Below are 13,964 nucleotides of genomic sequence, written 5' to 3'. Positions count from 1 at the left end.
TCAGGGCCTCGGAAGACAGCTGCGAGAGCATCCAGGACCCAGTTTCCCTTTTCTTTATCTCCTATGCTGTGGTTGGGTTCATACTCCCTTTGAGGAAATAGTGCCATGACATCGACTTTAGAAAACACCTTACGTCCTCAAATGGTGTTAGCGAGAGTTCCTTACATGCCCACCCCGTGGCATCTGCTAGGGAAGGCTCCTTCCTGGACCTCAGAAGATTCTAGGCATGGCAGGTTCCTGTCCACTTCAGGGTCTGTAGGCATGATCCCCTCGCCTTGAAGAAACCACATTCCCTGGCACCCCAGCCCTGAGAACCCCACCCACCCCTGCCTCTCCACAAAATCTTAATTGCCCCCACGCTAGTTGGGCCCCATGGCGCTAAGATGTACGCCTGGAAAAGATCAAGTGAGCTTCATCAGTCGTACAAATCCAGACAAAATTTGGAGTTCTAATGAAGACACTGCCCTGGGGTCAGGTCAGATGCTATCAGCCAAACAAGGAGCCGGTGTTCTGAGCTCCAGAGAGGAGGATGAGTGATTTGTGAGGCTGCTAGTTGCTCTTCTGGGCTGTGGGACAAGAGTTCCTTCAGGCTTCTGCCCGACTCAAGTGCTCCTGAGCCACCTGGGACCACGCCACCCCCCAACAGGCTATATCTGCTTTGGCCCAGCTGGTCTCCCCCATTTCTGCTTCCAGTCGGACTCCCCCAGGCTGACTTCCAGCCCCTCTTCTTAAGAAAGCAACAATCCCATGTGGCCAGCTCCATTCTCTCCCCTTCTTTGCCTCCAGCCTGTGACTCTCTGCTCTCTGCGCCTTCAGCCCAAGGCCTTTAGTTTAATAATAAGACCAGAAGCCCCCCCCCCTTACACAACAAGATGTCCCTGGCTTTGACTCCAGATCATCCCCAGCTATCCCTGGGCCACCTTGTCTCCTCCCAGGGTGGAGAGGAGGACACACACCCCTACCCCCAGATCTCCTCTGCCCTCCCCTGGCCCTTCCTGCCCTAGCCTGCTTTCACTCCCCAACGCTCACCCCATCCACAGTTGTGGCTAACGTGGCCCCATCTGGGATGATCCTGAAGGAGGAAAAGAAGGTTCTCCCAGGATTTGGAGAAAGTGTTCCCAGAAGGCTGCTTCTGTTTACCTTCAAGAGGACCCCAGTCACCACCAAGCCCCAGAGAGGAAATGGAGCTCAGCTTGGAAAAAACACCCACCACCTGCTGGAATAGGGGACCCAAGGACCTCAGGCCCCCAAAGCTGTTCTGGCCTGGGTAGTCTGGTCCCGGGTCTGCCCTCACTCATGGGTGACCTTGGAAATGTCCACTCTCCTGCGGAGTTCATGCCATCTAACAAATACGGATTGACTAGTGGGAAAGCATGATGGGACCACACGGCCCGGGTTCAAATCCCGCCTCCGCCTCTTCCTTGTTGTGTCACCTTGGGCAAAGCACTTCACCTCTCACCTATAAAATGCAGATCACCGCAGTACCTCCCTCGCAGGGCTATGGGGAGGATTAAGTGAGTTAACATTTGCAAGGTGCCATGCTGCCCGCGGGGACATGCCCCTGCCCCTGAGGAGCTCACAGTCTAGAAGGAACCTGGTAAGATTCAGTAGTACTCCAGATTCTCCCAAGGCCCCAAGAAGCAGAAGAAAGCTTTGAACCAGCCCAGCTCCCAGGAATTGCTCAGGGCTCAGAACTCTTACCTCCATCTGGGTGAGAACCAGACCTTGGCCAGGCCCATCCTACCTGTAGTAAGAGGCCTGGGGGGTGGGGAGGAGGCAGGAGGAAGGTCCCAGGGAGCACTCCCGGCTAGTCGGGGAAGCCCAGGCAGGTATAGTGCATTTCCCATCACTTGGGGGTGCCCCAGGCGCTGTTCTTCCACCCCCACCCCTACCCTTGTTTCTGCTTGAGAGGGTCTGATGGTTCCAGAGGAGGTCAGCCCCAGGATGTGGGTGAGGGAGTGGGTGGGTGGTGTAGGACAAGGCTGGCGGTTCCCAGGGCACCAGGCAGTGCCAGCCTGTCTAGACCCTTAGCTGGAGGGGCCAGGAGCTGTGCCTGGCACCAGGGACCATGCCAACTGTGGGCAGCTGCTTGGGAACCAGGAAAGCCTTGCCCTGCCTGGAGCATTGGCCTTGGCCCTGCAAAACCCCATTAGATGCAACCGATAACAGGCTTCCGCTGCAGGGCCATTTGCATGATAAGTGTTCCCTTTGTGCTTTCATCTCAAACATCTCAGCCCACCTCGCAGCCCTCACTAAATAGAGGGCATCTGGCTCCGACAGTCTTTCTGCAGAGAGGGGGTACCCTCACCACCCACTCCAAGCTTCTCTGCCCTCTTTCTGTCATGCGGAGGGGCCCCAAGTCTATGCTGCTGAGCAGCACATCATTCCCTCCATCCTTCAGCCTCCTCTCCTCTCCTGGACTCCATGTCAACGTCATGGCCCCTCCAAGACCACGTCCCTAATGAGCAGCCTGGCCAAGTTGCCAGTTGCCATATCCTGCCTCTACGCCGTTTTCTTTTTTTTTTTTTTTTTTTTGAGATTATTTATTTATTTATTTATTTGAGAGAGAGAGAGAGAGAGAGAGAGAGACCGAGCAGGGGGAGGGGCAGAGGGAAAGGAGGAGGGAAGCAGGCTCCCCACTGAGCAGGGAAGCTGACGCAGGGCTTGATCCCAGGACCCTGAGATCATGATCGGAGCCGAAGGCAGACACTTAATCGACTGAGCCTCCCGGGCGCCCCCCTACCTCTACTCCTACAAGCTCCGGCCCCCTTCACTCACCCATTCACTTAACGGTAAATATCAAAGACTTGGTCGAGGGTCAGCTTCACGCCGGGGCTCCCTCAGCCCCTCCTGGCTCCACCCTCCCTTTCCTCCCCAGCTCTTAAGTTCGGAACCCCATGAACCCAGCTTGAGGACCCAATCTGGTCACCGCCTCCCCCCCAGAGCTCATCCCCAGAGCCTCGTCCCCCACCCCAGCTCCGCGCTGGCTCGGAGAGAAAAGAGCGGCGCCCAGCTGTGGGCTTTGTCTCTCCCCATCAGCTCCACTTCCCGTCCTGCAGCCGCACACCGGGCTGCCCGCTGAGGACGGCATCGGGCGACGTGTGCGCGCAGCTAAGTGGGCAGCAAGCTGCCGGCTCAGCGAGCGTGCCCTGCATCTCAACAATCTCGGGTATTTTGAGCTTGGCCGGTGCAACATCTGCGGAGGAAATGCTTCCCCCTCCTCCTTCCTGTCTCTCTCCCTCTCCACTCAGGCTCAGGCGGGGAAGGCTTCATTCCTGGCACGCAGGGATCAGGGGGCACAGCGGCCACCGAGGGTCCCCATGTGCAGGGGCCTCCCTTCCCTCTACAGGCCCTGAGATTAGGAGCATCTCCCCCCCTCCTGCTCCCTGGCTGGGTCCAAATGCACACCATACTGTAAGGCTGGAGAAGCCCTTCGAGATCACCCAGTCCAGAGGGTTTGCCCTGATGGCCCCTGGGAGGTATTCCAGAGGCTTCTGGGGGCAGGTAGGAGGGCAAGGTGTTTGCCAAGGGTGCAGGTCTCTGCTTTGACCTGTCTGGTGCCCTGGGAATTCAGGTAATATTTATTGCCCAAGGTGACCCACTGAGTTAGTGGCAGGACTAGGACGGGTCTCCTGATCGCGGCTGTCAAGCCTGGAAGCTTCTGCTTTCAGTTTCAATGCAACACTTCAGGGAAGCAAAATCAGCCACAACCACGGCAAATGTCTAGGATGAAAGGAACACAAGGCAATGTGTGTGAAAGGTGTGAGAGGAAGGCAATCTGGTCAAGACTCCTCTGGGCCCTGGGCAGCTAAAGGGAGAGAAGTAGGCTTTGTTTAGAAGACTACTTTTTCCTGGTCTAAAACCCAGTTTCTTTTTGGCTAAAAATCAGAAATGAAGCTTAGAGAAGTGGCCTGCTTATTCATACTAAAGTGTGAGAGTCTGCTACAATGCTAGTGCCCGAGAATCTACTTTAATAGATAGAAGGAAGATCGCAAGAGAGGGGAAGCCTAGAGCAAGGACAGGGGGCGGGTAGAGAAAAAGGGTGCTTAGAAGCCTTAAGACAAGCTTCCCCAGCTTCATGGGTTCACAGGCCCAGCCCTGACCCAGGGGAGTAGTTTAGGGGACACGGGGTGGGGGCTGCAGGAAAAGGCAAGTAGTCGCTGAGGATGTCTCTTCTAGGGCAGGCAACACACCCACCCGGTTCTGCCCCAACCTTGAAACCCTGGCTTCTCGGCTGGGGAACTTCAACCAAATTATTGAACCACGGTAAGTTGACCAGCTACCCAGCTGGGCAGGGTCTTGAGCGGTCACCCTCTTGCCCACGGAGGGGCAGGCAGGCTCAGGCTGAGCTGGGGGCCAGGGAAGAGCCAGGCCCCCCGGGAACGCCCTGTGTGCGATCCCGGTGTGATGAGGGTAGTTCCACTGTCTGCGGCTGCTCTCGGCAGGGATATCCCAGGCTGCACGTTCCGTTTGTCCTCCTCTGGGGCCCAGGCATGGTCCACACCCCCGCACCTGTCCTCTCAGCTCCAAGGACAGCAAGAGCCTCCCAACCTGGTGAAGGGCCATGTCCTGAATGTGCCTAGGGAACACCTGAGTGAGTGGTCGGGACCGCCCTGAGGGATCAAGTTGTAAGGGGCTCCCCTGGGAATAGAGCAGGGTCCCCCCAGAGAGGTCCTGAACAACTTCCCACCTTGGACTGTCCTGGATTCAGAGCCAGGGCTGTAGCAGAGGGTCCACTCCCTCGGGCAGTCTTTTCCCCGTCCTCCTGCCATGGCTACCTCAGTCCTCTTCATGCCTTCCTTTGTGCTGCACCCCCTGTCCGCGATGTCTGTCCCAGTCCAAAAGTCCTCATGGATGCCCTGGACTCTTTTATGGCCACAGCCTGTTTCAACACTTGACTCAAAATGCAAGGAATGGGAATGGTGATTCTGAGGCCCCGTCCAGCTCTAGCATGCTCTGATGCTTATCTGCCTCCTCCAGGAAGCCCTCCCTACTTGCCAGCCCCATCTGTCTCTAACCATCCTCTTTCTTTGCATTCTCTCACTTTTTCAGATATAACAGCCTTAGTTCTGCATGGTTGAACTTCCTCTTCAGCGCTCCACAGACAGACTCTCCAAGTAGCCTGTATGCTTCTGGCAGAGGTCGTGGTTTCTCATACCCTGAGGTCCCCCGTCCCTGGCTCAGGGCCTCCATCCCAAGCAGGTGCTCCTCAAACACCTGCTGGCTGCATAAATCCCTCAGAGGTCCAACCCCAGGCTCCAGGCTGTCCCTCAGCCTCCCCACGCCCGTTCCCATAACCCTGGCCTCCCTGCTGTCTCACTCCCAAGCTGCAGGGCCACCCAACACCCCACACCCCCAACCTTCGCAAGCTCGGCCCTGCCAGCTCTGAGGGGCGTGGCTCTGGAGGAGCCTGCCTGTGGCCACGCCCTCCGGGGGGTGCCTTCACACCCTGCGCACTGGCGTGTGCTCTCTCCAGTGCCAGATCTCGGGGCGCCTGGCCTCGATCAGTCAGACCCCGACTCCACCAGCCACCGGCTCAGCCCCTTTGGGGACTGGGAGAGCCAGGTCTGTTCTCTCTGGACCTCACTTCCTGGGGACAAGCCGTGTCAGGCAGCTGAAGCCTCCCTTTGCTACCCAGGGAGGATCTGACAAGAATTTGGCCCAAAAGTCTTTCTTTAAACCTCAACTTGCCCAAGCTGTAGCGGTGACTCTTGCTGAAAGTTTACCACAGGTTCACAAACCTTCATCCACAATTCCAGCTTAGAAAGCTCAGACAGCGAAAGATTCTTACGCAGTTATGGTGAATTCATACGGCAGCAAGGCCTGACCTGAACCCAAATGAGAATATTTATGGTCTGCCTTTATTCCAACATGTAGATATTTTTCCGCAAGAAATAATCAGATGATTATGGGGTGCTGCCCTAGACAAGGTATATGCATTACATTACTTTCTAAAATTCAAAAATTCTTGAATTCTGACATGACCTGGCCTCAAAGGGAAGGTAACTATCTAGAAAGCAGACCTTCTCTGTTCTTGCCCTAAAACCAGTCTCTTTAGAGTCCACAGGACTCTGGGGGCGCCTGGCTGGCTCAGTGGGTAGAGCATGTGACTCTTGATCTCCAGGTTGTGAGTTCAAGCCCCAAGTAGGGTGTAGAGCTTACTTAAAAAAAGAAAGAAGAAAGAAAGAGAGAAAGAAAGAAAGAGAGAAAGAAAGAAAGAAAGAAAGAAAGAAAGAAAGAAAGAAAGAAAGAAAAAAAGAAAGAAAGGAAGGAAGAAAAGAATTTCCAGGACTCTGAACATGGTGGTTCAAGCCTATTCATGCTCTTTGAGAGTCTCCACCCTACCCCTTCGGTCTTCATCTCTCCAGTGAGGGGGTCTGGGCTTGAGGCAGCTGTCCTGCCCCCAGTTCTGCTCGGCTGCCGCTAGGATTCCCGTGAAAGGCTGGCGGTGGCTGACTTCTGGAGTCGGACAGGGGCAGGTCTCTGCTCTGATTTGCTTCTACTCCCTATGCTGCCAGAGGCCAGGCCATGACGAAGCAGTGTGTACTCAAGACCGCCGAGTGTACGTAGGAGACGGGAGAGCAAATATGGTGGCGCAGGGGAAGATTCTGGAGTGGAAGAGCCAGGGAGAGGGGCTGCCCATCTGCACATTCACTGTGGACCATGAAGCAGCGCTGGCAACTGTGGGGGACTCAACCAACAGCAGGGCCCCAAGACCCTTGACTAAAGAGAGCTATGCATGAATTGAAGACAGAAGCACATGGAAAAAAATGGGTAACAAAGCAAGAGTTTAAGACAAGCATGCAAGAGACGCCGAGGTCAGATGCCCGGTGAAGGGTGTGGGTGACAGAAGGGAGGACGCAAGGGTCAGAGCTGCCCAGGGGGAGGCAGGGCAGCAGGAGGCAGGGGTGATGAGGTTGGCTCTGGATGCTGACAGGCCAGAATTCAAAGTTCAGTGCTGCCAGCCACTAGCTGTGTGACTTTGGGCAAGGCACTTGGCCTCTCTGAGCTTTTTTCCCCCCACTCACCTCTATGCAGAGAATTCTACCAGCACCTACCTCCTGGGATGTCACAATGGATAAATGACATCGTGCACATAAAATGCTGAGCACGGAAAGGATCTGAATTATACAATGACGGGAGCAAAGACGAAGAGAGGAAGGAACACAGGACGCCAAACGTGCTTCTTACTTGGGAGGCTCGAAGGCCAGATCACTAGATTTCTTGAGCTCTTTCTATACGGATAGCATTGCAGCGTGTTTATATGCACTTAACTACAACAACCCTACGGTTTAAGGATTCGCCCACTTAGTAGATGAGAACACTGAGGTTGGACAGTTAACTGACATGGGGCGCCTGGGTGACTCAGTCGGTCGAGTCGCTGCCTTCGGCTCAGGTCATGATCCCAGGGTTCTGGGATCGAGTCCCCCAAGGGGCTCCCTGCTCAGCGGGGAGTCTGCTTCTGCTTCTCCCCCTGCTACTCCCCCTGCTCGGGCTTTCCCTCTCAAATAGATAAATAACATCTTTAAAAAAAAAAAAAAAAAAAAAAGAACAGTTAACTGACTTGCCCTGAGTCACAGTTAATAAATGGTTGGAGGGAGGATTTGAACTCAATCTGTGTGACTCCAAGTCTAGTGCTCCTCACACTGCAGCAAGGCCTCGGGCTGCCTCCCTCCCTGCTTCTGCTGATGCCCGGGTGGGGTCACCCTCACAGCACCTGGCCCACGAGCCGTCTTCTACCTGAGCACGTAATCCTAAAGGCACCTGCACCTCTCTTGCTAGGGAATTCCAGCCCAGGGGTCCCCCTGCCTTGCCTGCCCTCCTCAGGCTTAGAAAATCCATCATTATCCATGAGGAGGCTGGTTTGACCCTGAGCCCAACTACGGAGCCCAACTCCTCCTGGGGGGGGGGGCGGGGGGTTACAGCTCAGCCAGGGACAAGCCGGCCTAAATTCCTTCCCCAAACACAAATGATTCTTATCAGTGATGTTTGGCTTTCAATCCACCACCCCAAAGCAGTAAAATTTCTTTTACCCTTTCTTCCCTCCAACCCTGTTTTTCTCAGGACCCAATCAATTCTAAAAATGTATTTCAGTGAAAACAATACCATCCAAACACAGAAAACACTTAGGAATAAGTCTTTAAATACGCGCGCGACCTGCATGCTGAAAATTAAAAAACATTGCTGAAAGAAATTTTAAAAGCCCTAAATAAAGAGATATGCCTGTTTATAAATCAATAGATTCAAAATTGTTGAAATGTCAATCTTCTATAAATTAACTTAGAGATCCAACGCAATCCCAAACAAAATCCCAGCAGGCTTTCCTATAGATATCGAAAAATTGATTCTAAAAGTTATGTGGAAATACAAAGGACCTAGAATAGCTGAAACAACTTTTTAAAAAGATTTATTTATTTGAGAGAGAAAGACAGAGAGAGAGAGGGGAGGGGCAGAGGCGGGGTGGGGGGGGAGGGAAAGAGTCCTCAAGCAGGCTCCCTGCTAAGCATGGAGCCCAATGCAGGGCTTGATCCCAGGACCCTGAGAGCATGACCTGAGCTAAAATCAAGAGTCAGACACTTAACTGACTAAGCCACCCAGGCGCCCCAAAACAATTTTGAAAAAAAAAAGAGAGAGGGAACTTACAGTACTTGGTTTCAAGGCTTACCATACAGCTACCATAATCAAGACTATCTGGTATTGGCCAAAGGACAAACACGTAGGTAAATGGAACAGAATAAAGAGTCCAGAAATAGAATCTCATATATTGAATCAATTCATTGCAACAAAAATGACAACAGACAAAGGACCACCTTTTCAGCAAATGGTGCAGGAACAAGGGGATGTCCACATGGAAAACAATAAACTTTGACCCTGACCTTACACGATTCACATAAATTAACTCAAAAGGAACAAATAGACCTAAGGGCAAAAGCGAAAACTATAAAACTTCTGGAAGAAAACATAAGAGGAAATCTTCACAACATCTAAGTAGACAGAGATTTCTTGGGTAGGACACCAAAAAGCATAAACGATGCGAGAAGTTGTAAATCATACTTCATCAAAATTAAAAACTTTTGTTCTTCGTAAGATTCCAACAAGAAAATTAAAAGGCAAGCCAAAGCTAGGGATGAAATATTGCCAATACTTTCTGACAAAGGACCTGGATCCAAAATATAAAAAGAACACTTACAACTCAATAAGAAGACGATAACCCAATGAAACATGATATTCAGATGACTACCACGCACACGCAAAAATCTGCAACACAGGGGGCGCCTGGGTGGTAGAGTCAGTTAAGGGTCCAGCTCCTGGTTTTGGCTCAGGTCCTGATCTCAGGGTCTTGAGCTGGGTGGAGCCCCGCGTCACGCTCGACGCTCAGCACCCAGTCTGCTCGTGATTCTCTCTCCCTTTGCCCCTTCCGATCATGCTCTCTCTTCCTCTGTCTCTCAAAAAAATAAATAAATCTTTAAAAAATATGGTCAACTCACCATTCATCAGCGTGAAAATGCAAATTAAGACCACAATGAGATATCAATACTTATGCACTAAAACGGCTGAAATTATGACCGCCAGTCGCGGACAAGAGTACGGAGTAATCGGAACTCTCACACATCACTGCGTAAAATGGTACAATCACTTTGGAATGCTATCTGGCCGTTTCTTATGAAGTTACACAGAGGCATACCATTTGATCCAACAATCAGGTCCTAGGTATTATTCAAGAGGCATAAAAACATATGTGCACATATGTACATGTACACAAACACTTTTAGCAACGTTATTCAGAATAGCCCCAAACTGGAAACAATCTGAATGTCTATCAACTGGCAAATGAAGAAGCAGACGGTGGTACGTCCATACGGTGGAATACTATTCAGCAGTAAAAAGGAATGTGCTACCGATATATGTAACAACGTGGATGGACCTCAAAAACATTGTGAGCAAAACACTTCAGACACAAAAGGCTATATACCAATGGGGACTTCTACAGTGTGAACTTCTGCAATGGGCCAAACTGATCTAGGAGGACAGAAAGCAGAGAAGTGATGATCTGGGGCTGGTGGGGGAGGGCGGACGGCAAAGGAGCACAGGGATCCTGTGGGCTGATGGAAATGTTCCATGTAGTAGTGCGGGGGAGTTTACATAAGCGCATGCATTTGTTAAAACCCCAACTGTGCCCCCAGAGAGCATGCATTTTACTGTGTGTAATGTTGATTAGGGAAAACAGGCCCTTTCATCCATCCTCGCAATGAAGCCTCGCATCAGCCTTTAAGATATGTATTATCATCATCTAAAGCTCAGCAAGGTTAAGACATTTGCCCAAAGCCACACAGCTAGCAAGACAAAAGGCCAGGATTCAAATTCGGGTCTAGCTGACTCCGAAGCCTGTACTTTCATAAACTCCTCTGCACCCTCTGTAGAGAGGAAAGAAACCTAACAAGTGAGGAGGTCACACATTGTAAAAGCACCTCCAGAGTCAATCAGGATTTACAAGGTTGTATCCACAGGAACGACTTGGAGTTATGAAGCCATTGGGATGACTTAAAGACTGGATTGGGTGACGAGGCCTGTCGTGGGCTCTGCTTGTCACATAATACAGTGCATTGTTCATTTATAAAACACCACACCAGTTAATATTTGCAGAATTCCCAAGCCATCCACGCCAAAACATGAGCTCTTGAGCAATCCTAGACTTTCAGGCCAGGATCAGCCCATTAGAATTAGGGAAACTTAGGACCTCCAGGGTATAGAGATTGGAGTCAAGTGACCTGACCAGGTGACCAAGCGGGGGAGGGGGCCACCTTCCACCCTCTTACCCTCTGCAGCTCCTTGTAGCTGCTGCTCCCCTGCATGGTGACACAGTACGCACTCTGCAGACTGTTCCCTGGAGGCGAAGAGCCCAGACAGGGCGCAGAACCTGGGTTCTGTCCTGCCTCTCCCACTGATTCGCTGTGTGACATAGGGTGAATCGCTGAACTTTTCTGATCCCTGGTTTCCCTTGGGGAGCTATTCGCACCATTCTATAGACCTCAAGAATGGCTCTGGGGGTCAGATGAGAGAGAGAGGCTGTACGAGAAAGTGATTTGTAAACTGCAGTACTAAATTAGGTCATTACCAGCATCACCAGAATTCAGCTCTGGGCTCGTACAGAAGGCCCAGAAGCAGTTGCTGGCTTCCTGTGGTTTGGGGATGGTGGCTGCTTCATTTGAAAAATGAGAATAATCGTACATGACCTGCTTGAAACAGGGGGCTGGACCAGAGATGCTTCTGGGGCACGTCCAAATCTTAAGTCTATGATTCTGTGATTTCAAAGACTTCAAGAAGATTGGCCTCACCTGCTCTCCTGATGTTTGAATTTTCTTTTATCAAATGCCCAAACAGTTCATCTTATAATTGGAAATGCAACTTTAAGTGCGAATGACCCAGAGAAAGGAGGAACGCGTTGCCTCCCATTCTCACTATAGTGTGGATGACTGATATCGGATTCTTTCCAAAGAGCAAATTCTGATGGGAAGCTGGAGAATCTGGTCTGACTGAGTCATGACAGGGCTTCCCCAGTGAGAACTCAGGCTGAATCCTGTCCTTTCTCTGAGACTAAACACATAACAGCCCCAGGCCCCAGTTTTAGCTTATTCTCCAAGTATTCGTCCAGCTCCCCAGACTGGGGGGAGTGGTGGCTGGCGTCTATTTTGTCAGCTTTGCTTAGTTGGGTTCATGCCCTGGAAGAGGTGGCTGTAATACTCACATGAGCCCTCTCAGCCCTAACCCAGGCCTAATCAACCATCCCCCCACTCTGATTTCCAAGGCTGCCCCCCTGCTCATACGCCTCAAATTCTATCCCTGTGCACTGCCACAAACTCCTTTCCCCTCCCACCGCACCAGCCAGGGTGGTCCAGGCCTCCTGGAGCCCCTCTCTCCTCACCCCACCTGGCCCTCGCCCCATCCCCAACCCCAAAACCCAAACAAAGAATTGTGGAAATGAGCCGATATCCAAGAGGATGCAGGTACATCTGTCCTCGCGCTCTCCGTTCCAGCTCAGAAACCCGTCAGGGCTGGGATACGAAGCTACTCTGCCTTTTCTCCTCACCAGTAACAGTTACTGACATTAGTCGAGCATTTACTATGTGCTAGGTACCATCCAAGTGCTTTCCATGTACTAACTCATACAGTGTTCGTATGAAATAGGCACTATTATCCTCATTTTACAGATGAGAAACTGAGACACAGAGAGGTTAAGTGACTTGGCCAAGAGCAAGGGCTAGCAAGTAGCTGGGTTGGGGATTGCACCCAAAGTCTGTGCCCTAGTCATTATATCCTGCCTGCCGAGGCAACAGCAGTGCCTTCAAGCCTGAAATCATTGTCAGACAAACATGTTTGTGCACTGCTCTCCGTGGGGAAATAGAGGCTCAGTTCTATCAAGTTCAGCCCCTTCTTTGTACAAAAGGGTCACTGAGGCCCAGAGACTGGTCTTCCCAGGTCACCGGCAAGCTAAGCTTAGAGCTAGGGTCTAGGCCGACCTGCTTACCCCGCCCCACCCCACCCCACCCCCTTATATTTCAGGAGAGGCCACTGCTCACAGCCAAGGCATGTTTTTAACCAGGGTCATGACCCGGAAATTAGCCCACAGCCCTTAGTTCAGCCTGTGCGGGGACTTCTCAGATCCTTACTCCCCTCCCTGGCAGGTTCTTAAGGACAGTCTCTGGCAGGTCACCGGCTTGGTGTGTTTTCTTGCCTTTGCTTTAGTCAGACTGTAACACACACACACACCCCCCCCCCCGCCCCGATTTGGAGTGAAGATCACAAAAAATGACAAGATTAAAGTAACAGCCTGTACGTATTTGGAGCAAGCGTTGGGTGGAGGTCACGTGAGTGCCTTGGCACCCACGACGCCACCTCCCACCCAAGTCCCTAGGTCAGAGAGGGAAGGTCACAGAAGGAGGGACAATCGCCCCGGACTTGCGCTGCACTCACTCTCCGCTCCCGCCCGCTCTCTCCCCTGGTGTCTCCCCAACTCTGATCCTCCTTTTCCAATCATGTACCCCGCCTGCCTTCTCACTCTTGGTCCTTCTCCCCAGAATTCACCCGACGCCAGGTCTGAGATTTGGCTGGGCGTCCCTAGGGGAAGCTTCCCTCCTGCATCTCCAGCCGACACTCCCCACGATCCGCAGGTCCGCATTCCCCTGGTATCCGCGCGATCCCCGCCCCCGGCCGGGGCAACAACCCACCCCGCCCAGTCACCCAGCCCGCAGGGGGAAGGCAGAGGGCGGAGAGAGAGCCCGGGGCGAGGACGGTGGCTGGATGAGACTAGGTTACGAGCAGACAGGGAGCGAAGTGAGGATCCAGAGAGGGCATCGGAGCGCGAGAGGGACGCCTGGACCGGCAGGGACCGGGAGCGCGGTGCGGATGGGGCCAGGGTCTGAAACGTGTGCAGAGTCTGGCAGCTCGGGGCCGGGGTCCGAGGCCGGGCGGAGTGGGTGGGTTGAGGTCTCGGACAGGTCAGGGTGGGAAGGGAGGCGGCGAAGAGGACCGAGAATGGGACACCAGACGGGGCGATCCGGGCCGGAGCCGGGGAAGCCAGACGGAGCTCGCGGGGACTGGGGCCCGCCGGGGGCTAAGGTCTGAGTTCGAGGTCCCACCGCGGCCGGGGCCAGCGAAAGGGAAAAGTTGGCCCTGCTCTAGCCCGAGGAGGGGAGGCAGGCGGGCGGGGGACGCGGGCCGGGGGCGCGGCTGGCACTGACCCGAAGTAGGCGGCGGCGGCGGCGGCGGGCAGCGCCAGCAGGCAGAGCGCGGCCAGGGCCAGAGCGGGCGGGGGGCGCATGGTGCCGGCGGCGCGGCGCCCTGTCGCATCTCCTCGCGCCGCTCAGCGCTCGCAGCGCCGCCACCAGCCGCCCGTGGGGCTTTAAAGCCGGGCGGGGCGGAGCGGAGCTGGGGGAGGGAGCGGCGCTGGCGGCACCCCCCCCCCC

This window comes from Ursus maritimus, unplaced genomic scaffold (genome assembly GCF_017311325.1).
Source record: "Ursus maritimus isolate PB19 unplaced genomic scaffold, ASM1731132v1 scaffold_24, whole genome shotgun sequence".
NCBI lineage: Eukaryota > Metazoa > Chordata > Mammalia > Carnivora > Ursidae > Ursus > Ursus maritimus.
The sequence above is the reverse complement of the archived record's forward strand: the minus strand, read 5'-3'. Positions refer to the sequence as shown.